This window comes from Bufo bufo, chromosome 1, assembly GCF_905171765.1.
Source record: "Bufo bufo chromosome 1, aBufBuf1.1, whole genome shotgun sequence".
In the NCBI taxonomy this organism is placed as follows: Eukaryota; Metazoa; Chordata; class Amphibia; order Anura; family Bufonidae; genus Bufo; species Bufo bufo.
The window spans coordinates 286,789,248-286,802,025 of NC_053389.1; positions in this window are offsets into that span (position 1 = coordinate 286,789,248).

Genomic DNA, 12,778 nt, shown 5'->3' on the forward strand with positions numbered 1-12,778 from the left:
CTGAGGGACCTCCTCCCAGACCTGTACTAAAGCATCTGCCAACTCCTGGACAGTCTGTGGTGCAACGTGACGTTGGTGGATAGAGCGAGACATGATGTCCTAGATGTGCTCAATGGGTTTCAGGTCTGGGGAACGGGCGTGCCAGTCCATAGCATCAATGCCTTCGTCTTGCAGGAACTGCTGACACACTCCAGCCACAAGAGGTCTAGCATTGTCTTGCATTAGGAGGAACCCAGGGCCAACCGCACCAGCATATGGTCTCACAAGGGGTCTGAGGATCTCATCTCGGTACCTAATGCCAGTCAGGCTACCTCTGGCGAGCACATGGAGGGCTGTGCACATTTGTGGCCTGCTGGAGGTCATTTTGCAGGGCTCTGGCAGTGCTCCTCCTGTTCCTCCTTGCACAAAGGCGCAGGTAGCGGTCCTGCTGCTGGGTTGTTGCCCTCCTACGGCCTCCTCCACGTCTCCTGATGTACTGGCCTGTCTCCTGGTAGCGCCTCCATGCTCTAGACACTACGCTGACAGACACAGCAAACCTTCTTGCCACAGCTCGCATTGATGTGCCATCCTGGATAAGCTGCACTACCTGAGCCACTTGTGTGGGTTGTAGACTCCGTCTCATGCTACCACTAGAGTGAAAACAATATTTAATATGTGTGAGCATGCATATGTTTGTTTGATGTATTTATACATTTTTAATAGTTTTATAGTGTTATTACGATTGTTTTTCATTTATTAAATTTGAGTGTGATCACCATAATTATTGTGTATTCATTTGAAGCCACACATACAGAGTGCCAGTCCACAATTTACAAGTAATTTCAATATTTTTCTCTGTACGGGTGATACAGCCATTTGGACTAGAGCACCTGTTCCCTGTCACATAAGAGTGAGCTATTCCTACTACTTTTTTCTCAAACAATTTACTTCCCAATTATCTCCAGGACAGAAGACTCTGTGTAAAACTGTGAAATGCCACCCCACACCATTACTGACCCAATGCCAAACCGATCATGCTTGAGGATGTTGCAGGCAGCAGAACATTCTCCACGGCGTCTCCAGACTATGTCACGTCTGTCACATGTGCTCAGTGTGAACCTGCTTTCATCTGTGAAGAGCACAGGGCGTCAGTGGCGAATTTGCCAATCTTGGTGTTCTCTGGCAAATGTCAAACGTCCTACACGGTGTTGGGCTGTAAGCACAACCCCCACCTGTGGACGTCGGGCCCTCATATCACCCTCATGGAGTCTGTTTCTGACCGTTTGAGCAGACACATGCACATTTGTGGCCTGCTGGAGGTCATTTTGCAGGGCTCTGGCAGTGCTCCTCCTGTTCCTCCTTGCACAAAGGTGCAGGTAGCGGTCCTGCTGCTCGGTTGTTGCCCTCCTACGGCCTCCTCCACGTCTCCTGATGTACTGGCCTGTCTCCTGGTAGCGCCTCCATGCTCTAGACACTACGCTGACAGACACAGCAAACCTTCTTGCCACAGCTCGCATTGATGTGCCATCCTGGATAAGCTGCACTACCTGAGCCACTTGTGTGGGTTGTAGACTCCGTCTCATGCTACCACTAGAGTGAAAGCACCACCAGCAGGAACTGCAGGAAGCATAGGAACTGAGAAGTGGTCTGTGGTTACCACCTGCAGAACCACTCCTTTATTGGGGGTGTCTTGCTAATTGCCTATAATTTCCACCTGTTGTCTATCCCATTTGCACAACAGCATGTGAAATTGATTGTCACTCAGTGTTGCTTCCTAAGTGGACAGTTTGATTTCACAGAAGTGTGATTGACTTGGAGTTACATTGTGTTGTTTAAGTGTTCCCTTTATTTTTTTGAGCAGTGTATATATATATATATTAAACTTAACTCACTTGCTCCAGACGGCACTGCATAGTCCCGCTGTGTACTGTGACGTGATGGTGCACAGCATCAGGTCATAGTGCGTGTCTACGTGTGCTAGGTCCTACTGATGTGCACGATCAGGATACCACAGCAGGACCCTGAAAAAAAAAACAGGGGAGGTGGGTACAGCCAGCACAGCACTGCCTTCACCTCCCCAACCCCCCGCATGCTAATGACCACTTTCATGATGGAAGCTGTGACAAGACCAATCTCGCCACATTGCATTGGAGAAGCCTAGTTGCCCGCGTGCTTCCTTTAGACAATGGCCCCATGTTGAAACGCTTGATTTTCCCCTGCAAAGACATGAAAGCCGGGTCATTTGGTACTTGCCCTATTTGCACAGTGATACCACAGATAGCTATGCCATGGAGCCCATTCGGATAGCGAAAGACTATGTCAAAGACTTTGGCTCCATGGCGATTCTACTGTATTCGTTTAGTCTGAGTGCCATTCACCTAATATTATGCGCTCAGACCTGAGCTATCTGGGGATATGTTAAATGTCTATGTTTTATGCAATAGCTGAACAGTTAAATATTTTTATGTCTTTTTATTGTATTTTGCTACCATGTGGCTAATGGAGTTTTGCCTCTGCCCTTGGAGATAAATTGGATTACTTCCCAATTATTGAACTTACTTGTAAATTGTGGACTGGCACTCTGTATGTGTGGCTTCAAATGAATACACAATAATTATGGTGATCACACTCAAATTTAATAAATTAAAAACAATCGTAATAACACTATAAAACTATTAAAAATGTATAAAAACATCAAACAAACATATGCATGCTCACAAATATTAAATATTGTAGGAAAAATACGTCATAAATCGTATATGCAAGTAGTTCATAAAATAAATGAGGGTAGTTTTCTGATGAGACTGAACTAAATCTTTGTATTTGATTTAAAAGTTCGCATAAAGTGCATTCAGTTGATTTTGTGGCTTGCGGCTTGCAGGCCAAGATGTTCTTAAAGGGGATGAAAAGCAATCCTGAATACTGTTCACCAGTTACTGCTTGATTATAGTTTGTTTGCAGTTTGAATGTCCAGACCTTAGTTTATGTCTATGATGGAAAAAATAAGTACTGGTATGTACTATAATCACCGCCTATACAGGTCTTACCTGCTTCTAGGTGGATAAGAATATTCGTGTTCCAAGATATGGCATTACATACCCGACCTAAGAGTTGCTGCTGTGTTCATTTCTCCACGCTATTCAGGCAGACGCCGGTATATCACATAGTCTGTATCAGGAAGCAGGTTTGTATCTCGCAGCAAGGTATCGCAGGAACTTGGTGTTGAAAATGGGATCCGAAAATACGGATGATCTATTAAAATCAATCTTACAAAAAATTGGAGCGCTCCAAATAAGGGAAAAAAAGAAAAAAAATTCGGATCCCATTTTCAACACCAAGTTCCTGCGATACCTTGCTGCGAGATACAAACCTGCTTCCTGATACAGACCACGTGATTAACCGGCGTCTGCCTGAATAACGTGGAGAAATAAACACAGCAGCAACTGTAATGTAATGCCATATCTTGGAACACGAATATTCTTATCCACCTAGAAGCAGGTAAGACCTGTATAGGCGGTGATTATAGTACATACCAGTACTTGTTTTTCTATCATAGACATAAACTAAGGTCTGGACATTCAAACTGCAAACAAACTATAATCAAGCAGTAACTGGTGAACAGTATTCAGGATTGCTTTTCATCCCCTTTAAGAACATCTTGGCCTGCAAGACGCAAGCCACAATATCAGCTGAATGCACTTTATGCAAACTTTTAAATCAAATACAAAGATTTAGTTCAGTCTCATCAGAAAACTACCCTCATTTATTTTATGAACTACTTGCATATACGATGTATGACGTATTTTTCCTACAATATTTAATATGTGTGAGCATGCATATGTTTGTTTGATGTATTTATACATTTTTAATAGTTTTATAGTGTTATTACGATTGTTTTTCATTTATTAAATTTGAGTGTGATCACCATAATTATTGTGTATTCATTTGAAGCCACACATACAGAGTGCCAGTCCACAATTTACAAGTAATTTCAATATTTTTCTCTGTACGGGTGATACAGCCATTTGGACTAGAGCACCTGTTCCCTGTCACATAAGAGTGAGCTATTCCTACTACTTTTTTCTCAAACAATTTACTTCCCAATTATCTCCAGGACAGAAGACTCTGTGTAAAACTGTGTATTCTCCTGCCTGTGTTAATTACATTAACCCATTGTGTAAGGTAATTGTATCACAGGCAGAGGGGAGGATTTTGTGTGGGAGTGTCTGATTGTATTTTACAGGGTTACTGGTTGTTTTACAAAACCCTGTGGGTGGTACTAATGTGTAATAATGTGTATATAAGAACAATAAACACACAGCTCTGGTTGACCACTGCTTGACCTTCAACACGACGCCTTGTCTCGTTCTTGGGGGGGATTTATTGTATGCTGTTCCAGTTCAACTGCTAGGAGTGTAAACCTTTCATATGGTTTATCCTATTTGGCTGTATGCAGCATTCATATGGTTTCCAGTTCGGGAGATTCATGTCTTTAGTAGCTGCCTTTGCATCTGGAAAGGGAATATCTCTTAAATGCCGTTTACCCCCTTTTATGCCCTGGGTGCCATTACAGAAGCGATTATTAGCATTCAGACTGTCTTCAGCGGTCTTATTATCTATGGTGTAATGATAATACAGATCCCATTAGTAACTAAATAAACATGATCAAAAGATGGCGAAGAAAACATAGAAATGAACATTTTAAAGGCCTTTTTATCTAAAAAAAACAAAGCATGGTGGTAAGGCAGTAGTGTGAGTAATGGGAGTCAAGGGGAGTGTAAAATTCCCAATGCTAAGGGTTATGGGAGTGCCGATCACGTGATTAGGGCACCACGTGACGCGGACATGCGTTCCACCACTGCGTCACATCACCCCGGAAGTCGCGATCTGCGTTCCACCAGGATAATATCTCAATTCAGGGGGGAAGAAGAGAATAAAATGTAGAAAATGAATTGTAGACATGATCATAATGAGTGGTGTGTTGTGGGGCCATAACTATGAGGTGGATAATGATGTTAGGAGGAAAAAGGCAGGGTCCCATGATTGCAATGTATGTGAATGTGTATATCAGGATGCCATATTAGACATGAAAGGCTGATATTAGTGCTAAGACATATGTGTTTAAAATGGTAGGCAAAACATATGTAAGTTTTGCATACCAAGATGCCACATCATGCATAGAAAATAAGATGGCGTTTTATGCTAAGTGACCATATTAGGATACCTAATGAAGACTGGTATGGTAAGAAAAGAGATACAGACACTAAATAGCAATAAAGAAAATTGATATATATAAAAAAAAATATTTAACAAAATTATTATCATAGGCAAACCATAGTTAGTATTCTAGGCACCTGATTATAGAGGGGATGGGAAAAGGACGGGAAGAGGTAAGTATAGGGAAGAGAGGGAGGGAAAAGGGGGGAGAATAAAAGGGGGAGGGGTTTCTCATCCTCACCAGATGCGACAAGAAATTCAACGGGTCTGAAAAAGAAACATATTATAAATCCATTCTACCTCTTTTTTATTGATATATTTAACAGGGTCTCCCCCTCTTCATTTCTTCCGTACTAACTTTCTTAAAATGTGCTGAAACGCTATGCGTTTCCAGCCCCTTTCTGATGTTTCTTATGTGTTCACGGATTCTTATCTTCAGTTTCCTGAGTGTTCTTCCGACGTTTTGGAATATACCGGAACACTCCAACACGTATATAACTCCTAAACTTTACATGATAGATGACCTAAAGTAGCATAGATATGTGTATATTATAATTAGAAGAAAAAAAAAATGGCCTCCTCATCATTCCCCTTGATAGCCAGCCACACCTCTCCCAATATCCTCATCGGTCATAACAACACTGTTACGAACGAGAGGAAATCAGACTAACATTAAGTGTAACAATTAACATAATCTGCAATCTCTAATTTAAAATCACAAATTTGGACTTCTTTCATGATTAATAAGAAGCCATCATGCAATGACTTTCATTGTATATGCCCATGACTGTAGTGATGAGCGGCAGGGGCAATATTCGAATTCGCGATATTTAGCGAATATTTGGGCGAATATTCGCCATATATTCGAAAATTCGCGAATTCATGATCTCCAGGCATTATTTTCTTGATGACAAAAATTTGCCTAAAATTTGCCTAAAATTTTCGCATGAAAATTCGCATGAACTGGTATTTAAAAAAAAAATCGAATATTCGCGATTACGAATATATTTAGCGATATTCTAAATATTCGCGAATTCTCGAAGTGCCGATATTCGCGATTAAAATTCGTAATTCGAATATTCGCGATCAACACTACATGACTGCAGCACATGCTGCTAATATCAATGGACTAAGTAAATCTATTACTTGTAAGTAAAATTCTTTTTTTTTTTCTAATTATTTTATACACATATCTGTTTCTAACACTATAGATTTTAAACTGATTCTGACAGCTAATCACTCTATATTGCTTACTTACTCCTTAATACCTAAACTAAAACTAAAAAATCATTGAGGGTCATTTATCAAAGTTTTTACAGCACTACAGCGGTGTTAAAAAGTCACAAGTGATGGTGCTCACCATATTCGTGCAATAACTTGTGACATTTTGAGCTTCCCACCAATATTTTTAAAATGGTGAGAATCAAGAGGCACTTAGAGGGAGAGGGCAGGGCCCATCGCAGCCCTCTGAGTTTACAATAACATATGCCAGGAACTGGAAAAAGTTATACCGTAAGTCTTTGCCAGCCCCTAACTGGTATAGACTGTAATTTCTGCCGCACAGAGTGCCAGAGATGCACCAGATTTAATAAAAGGGCACCTGCCTCTTAATAAATTAGGCACATCTTACTCCAGAGCACAGGGAGATCAAGATTGGTGTATGGAAACACCAGTGTTGATAAATGCCCCCCAATGAGTTCCAAAACTAATAAACATTGAATACTGTCCTCTCTTATTCTACTTTATATACCTAGAGTTGAGCGAACACCTGGATGTTCGGGTTCGACGAGTTCGGCCGAACTTTCGAAAAATGTTCGGGTTCGGGATCCGAACTCGACCCGAACTTCATCCCGAACCCGAACCCCATAGAAGTCAATGGGGACCCGAACTTTTGGGCACTAAAAAGGCTGTAAAACACACCCGGAAAGGGCTAGAGGGCTGCAAAAGGCAGCAAAATGTAGTTAAATCCCCTGCAAACAAATGTAGATAGGGAAATGATGAGTTAACATAAAATAAATAAAAATTAAACAATATTAATTGGAGTGAGGTCCCATAGCACAGAATCAGGCTTCAAGTCACCCACCAATGGAGAAGGTCACTTACTATTATTTTGACCACAGCACCCAGACAAAGGAGAGAGGTCCCACAGCAGAGAACCAGGCATCATATCACCCACCACAGGAGTAGGCCACCATTTAGTTACTTTGACCCCTACACCCAGACGGAGGAGAGAGGTTACACAGCAGAGAATCAGGCATTTAGATCACCCACCACAGGAGTAGGCCACCATTGAATCAGACCCCGGCAACCATGTCAGATGGCACAAGCATAAGCTTTATATCAATCAGCACAGGAGAAGGCGACTTTGACAGACTTTGACCCCTACACCCGGACGGAGGAGAGAGGTTTCAAAGCAGAGAATCAGGCATTTAGATCACCCACCACAGGAGTAGGCCCCAATTTAATGGGACCCCGGCAACCATGTCAGATGGCACAACCATCAGCTTCATATCAATCAGCACAGGAGAAGGCGACTTTGAAAGACTTTGACCCCTACACCCAGACGGAGGAGAGAGGTTTCACAGCAGAGAATCAGGCATTTAGATCACCCACCACAGGAGTAGGCCCCCATTGAATCAGACCCTGGCAACCATGTCAGATGGCACAACCATCAGCTTTATATCAATCAGCACAGGAGAAGGCGACTTTGAAAGACTTTGACCCCTACACCCAGATGGAGGAGAGAGGTTTCACAGCAGAGAATCAGGCATCATATCAACCACCACAGGAGAAGCCACCATTTAGTTACTTTGACCCCTGCACCCAGGAAGAGGAGAGAGGCACCACAGCACATATTCTGGCATCATATCAGCCACCACAGGAGAAGCCACCATTGAGTTACTTTGACCCCCGCACCCAGGAAGAGGAGAGAGGCACCACAGCACATATTCTGGCATCATATCAGCCACCACAGGAGAAGCCACCATTGAGTTACTTTGACCCCCGCACCCAGGAAGAGGAGAGAGGCACCACAGCACATATTCTGGCATCATATCAGCCACCACAGGAGAAGCCACCATTTAGTTACTTTGACCCCTTCACCCAAACAGAGGAGAGAGGTTCCACATCAGAGAATCAGGCATCATATCAACCACCACAGGAGTAGGCCACAATTTAGTTTATTTGACCCCTGCACCCAGGAAGAGGAGAGAGGCCCCACAGCACATATTCTGGCATCATATCACACACCACAGGAGAAGGCCTCTTTCAGTGATTTAGGCCTTTGGACCCAGACAGAGGAGAGAGGTCAGAGATTAGCTTCATATCCCCCAGCACAGCAGAAGACCGCTTTATTTGACTTAGGCCTCAGCACCCAGACAGAAGACAGAGGTAGCATGGCAGAGGTTATGGCTTCATGTCACCCGTTAGTTTAACCGGCCACTTTCATCTGGTTAGGCCCCGGCGCCCAGACAGAGAAGAGTTTCATTCAACTGTGGGTTTCATAACATTTGTATCAAATAAAGAAGTGGCCCGTAGCACAACAAGACATGTTTTAGGCAGTTAATAAGGACTACTCTGCACAAGGGAGGGACAGGTCCTGTGGGATCCATGCCTGGTTCATCTTTATGAAGGTCAGCTTGTCCACGTTGGCTGTGGACAGGCGGCTGCGCTTGTCAGTAATGACGCCCCCTGCCGTGCTGAATACGCGTTCAGATAAAACGCTGGCCGCCGGGCAGGAAAGCACCTCCAAGGCATAACATGCTAACTCTGGCCACGTGGACAATTTCGAAACCCAGTAGTTGAATGGGGCCGAACCATCCGTCAGGATGTGGAGGGGTGTGCAGACATACTGTTCAACCATGTTAGTGAAATGCTGCCTCCTGCTAACACGTTCCGTATCAGGTGTCGGTGCAGATAGCTGTGGCGTGGAGACAAAACTTTTCCACATTTCTGCCATGCTAACCCTGCCCTCAGATGAGCTGGCCGTGACACAGCTGCGTTGGCGACCTCTTGCCACTCCTCTGCCTATACCTTCCACCTGTTCCCCTGTGACATGTGGGAATGCTCTCAAGAGCGCCTCTATCAGCGTGCGCTTGTACTCGCGCATCTTACGGTCGCGCTCCAGTTCAGGAATTAAAGTGGGCACATTGTCTTTATACCGGGGATCCAGCAGGGTGGCCACCCAGTAGTCTGCACACGTTAAAACGTGGGCAACTCTGCTGTCATTGCGCAGGCATTGGAGCATATATTCGCTCATGTGGGCCAGGCTACCCATGGGTAAGGACAAGCTGTCCTCTGTGGGAGGCGTATCGTCATCGTCCACCGTATCCCCCCAGCCACGCACCAGTGATGGGCCTGGGCTGCCACCCCGCTGTGAACTTGCGTCATCCTCGTCCCCCTCCACCTCCTCCTCCTCATCCTCCTCGTCCTCCAGTACAGTGCCTTGGCTGGCGACTTGTGAACCTGTCCTCTGCTGCTTAAACAAACCTCCCTCTGAGCCACTTTGAACAGACTGGCCCGAAAGTGTTAGAAACGAGCCCTCATCCTCCTCCTCCTCCTCCACCTGGGCCACCTCCTCTAACATCATTGCCCTAAGTGTTTTCTCAAGGAGACATAGAAGTGGTATTGTAACGCTGATAACAGTGTCATCGCCACTGGCCATGTTGGTGGAGTACTCGAAACAGCGCAGCAGGGCACACAGGTCTCGCATGGAGGCCCAATCATTGGTGGTGAAGTGGTGCTGTTCGGCAGTACGACTGACGCGAGCGTGCTGCAGCTGAAACTCCACTATGGCCTGCTGCTGCTCGCACAGTCTCTCCAGCATGTGCAAGGTGGAGTTCCACCGGGTGGGCACGTCGCATATGAGGCGGTGAGCGGGAAGGCCGAAGTTCCGCTGTAGCGCAGACAGGCGAGCAGCGGCAGGATGTGAACGGCGGAAGCGCGCACAGACGGCCCGCACTTTATGCAGCAGCTCTGACATGTTGGGGTAGTGGTGAATGAACTTCTGCACCACCAAGTTCAGCACATGCGCCAGGCAAGGGATGTGCGTCAAACCGGCTAGTCCCAGAGCTGCCACGAGATTTCGCCCATTATCGCATACCACCAGGCCTGGCTTGAGGCCCACCGGCAGAAACCACTCGTCGGTCTGTTGTTCAATACCCCGCCACAACTCCTTTGCGCTGTGGGGCCTGTCCCCCAAACATATGAGTTTCAGAATGGCCTGCTGACGTTTACCCCGGGCTGTGCTGAAGTTGGTGGTGAAGGTGTGTGGCTGACCGGATGAGCTGGTGGAAGCAGTGGAGGAGGAAGCCGAGTAGGAGGAGGAGGCTACAGGAGGCAGAGAAGGATGCCCTGCGATCCTAGGGGGCGGAAGGACGTGCGCCAAGGAACTGTCCGCCGGGGGCCCAGCCGCCACTACATTCATCCAGTGTGCAGTTAGGGAGATATAGCGTCCCTGGCCGTGCTTACTGGTCCACGTATCTGTGGTTAGGTGGACCTTGCCACAAATGGCGTTGCGCAGTGCACACTTGATTTTATCGGACACTTGCATGTGCAGGGAAGGCACGGCTGTCTTGGAGAAGTAGTGGCGGCTGGGAACCACATACTGCGGGACAGCCATGGCCATCAGCTGTTTGAAGCTGTCTGTGTCCACCAGCCGGAATGACAGCATTTCAAAGGCCAGCAGTTTAGAAATGCTGGCGTTCAGGCCAAGGGCTCGAGGGTGACTCGGGGGGAATTTGCGCTTCCTCTCTAAGGTTTGAGATATTGAGAGCTGAACGCTGCTGTGTGATATAGTGGAGACGCTAGTTGACGGTGGCGGTGGTGGTGGTGTCGGTGGCACATCCTCTGTTTGCTGCTCGGCAGGTGGCAACATTCCTCTCGAGGCGGAAGCCGAGGCAGCAGCGGTAGAGGGAGCAGGGGGAGCCTCAGCGAGTGCCTGGTTTTTAAGGTGTGTACCCCACTGCAGTTCATGCTTTGCATGTAGATGCCTGGTCATGCAGGTTGTGCTGAGGTTCAGAACGTTAATGCCTCGCCTCAGGCTCTGATGGCAGAGCGTGCAAGTCACTCGGGTCTTGTCGGTAGGACATTGTTTAAAGAAGTGCCATGCCAGGGAACTCTTTGAAGCTGCCTTTGTGGGGCTGGGTCCCTGTTGGCGATGTCCAGTAGCAGGCGAACTCTGGGGGCGGCGGCTCGTCTGCTTTGGCTCCCTGCTCCCTCTTTGGCTTCGCTGTTGTCTCGGTCTCACCACTACCTCTTCCTCTGAACTGTGAAAGTCATCGCCACGACCTTCAGTCCATGTGGGGTCTAAGACCTCATCGTCCTCTGCATCGTCTTCCACCCAGTCTCCCTCCCTGACCTCCTCCTGTTCAGTCTGCACACTGCAAAAAGACGCGGCAGTGGGCACCTGTGTTTCGTCATCATCAGAGAGTCGGTGACTCTGCTGTGGTGGTATTCCCATGTCCTCTTCATCTGGAGACATAAGTGGTTGTGCGTCAGTGCATGGTATGTCTTCCTCCACTGGGGAAGGGCTAGGTGGACGCCCCTGGGAAACCCTGGAAGCAGAGTCTTCAAACAGAAGAAGAGACTGCTGCATAACTTGTGGCTCAGACCGTTTCCCTGATATGCTTGGGGGTGATGTGACAGACTGATGGGCTTGGTTTTCAGGTGCCACCTGTGCGCTTTCCGCAGAAGACTGGGTGGAAGACCATGTGGTGAACGTGCTGGAAGCACTGTCGGCCACCCAATCGATTAATGCCTGTACCTGCTCAGGCCTTACCATCCTAAGAGCGGCATTGGGCCCCACGAGATATTGCGGTACATTCTGCCGGCTAGTTGAGGGAGTTCGTTCCCTACTGTGTGCGCCTGGGGCCGAACGGCCACATCCTCTACCAGCAACAGAGGCTCCACGGACACCACCACGACCGCGTCCTCGTCCCTTAATAGTATTTTTCTTCATTGTTGCGATTCAACTCGCACCACAATGAAATATATTATTTTTTATAAGCAAAATCCCCTCACTGGAATACTTTCAGTCTTTTGACTGTATGGATTACAGATGGAATGACTGTTATATGTGAGTACCGCTTTCTTTGACAGATTCTAGTATGGGTACATATATGTTTTCCCAACCCCAGCACATTAGTTTGCTAATTCCAGATGTATGAAACGCAGGCCTAACTGTATCTAGTATATTGAACGCCAGATAAACTAACTTGGCCTTTTTTAAATAAAAAAAAAATTCCCTCACTGGAATACTTTCAGTCTTTTGACTGTATGGATTACAGATGGAATGACTGTTATATGTGAGTACCGCTTTCTTTGACAGATTCTAGTATGGGTACATATATGTTTTCCCAACCCCAGCACATTAGTTTGCTAATTCCAGATGTATGAAACGCAGGCCTAACTGTATCTAGTATATTGAACGCCAGATAAACTAACTTGGCCTTTTTTAAATAAAAAAAATCCCCTCACTGGAATACTTTCAGTCTTTTGACTGTATGGATTACAGATGGAATGACTGTTATATGTGAGTACCGCTTTCTTTGACAGATTCTAGTATGGGTACATATATGTTTTC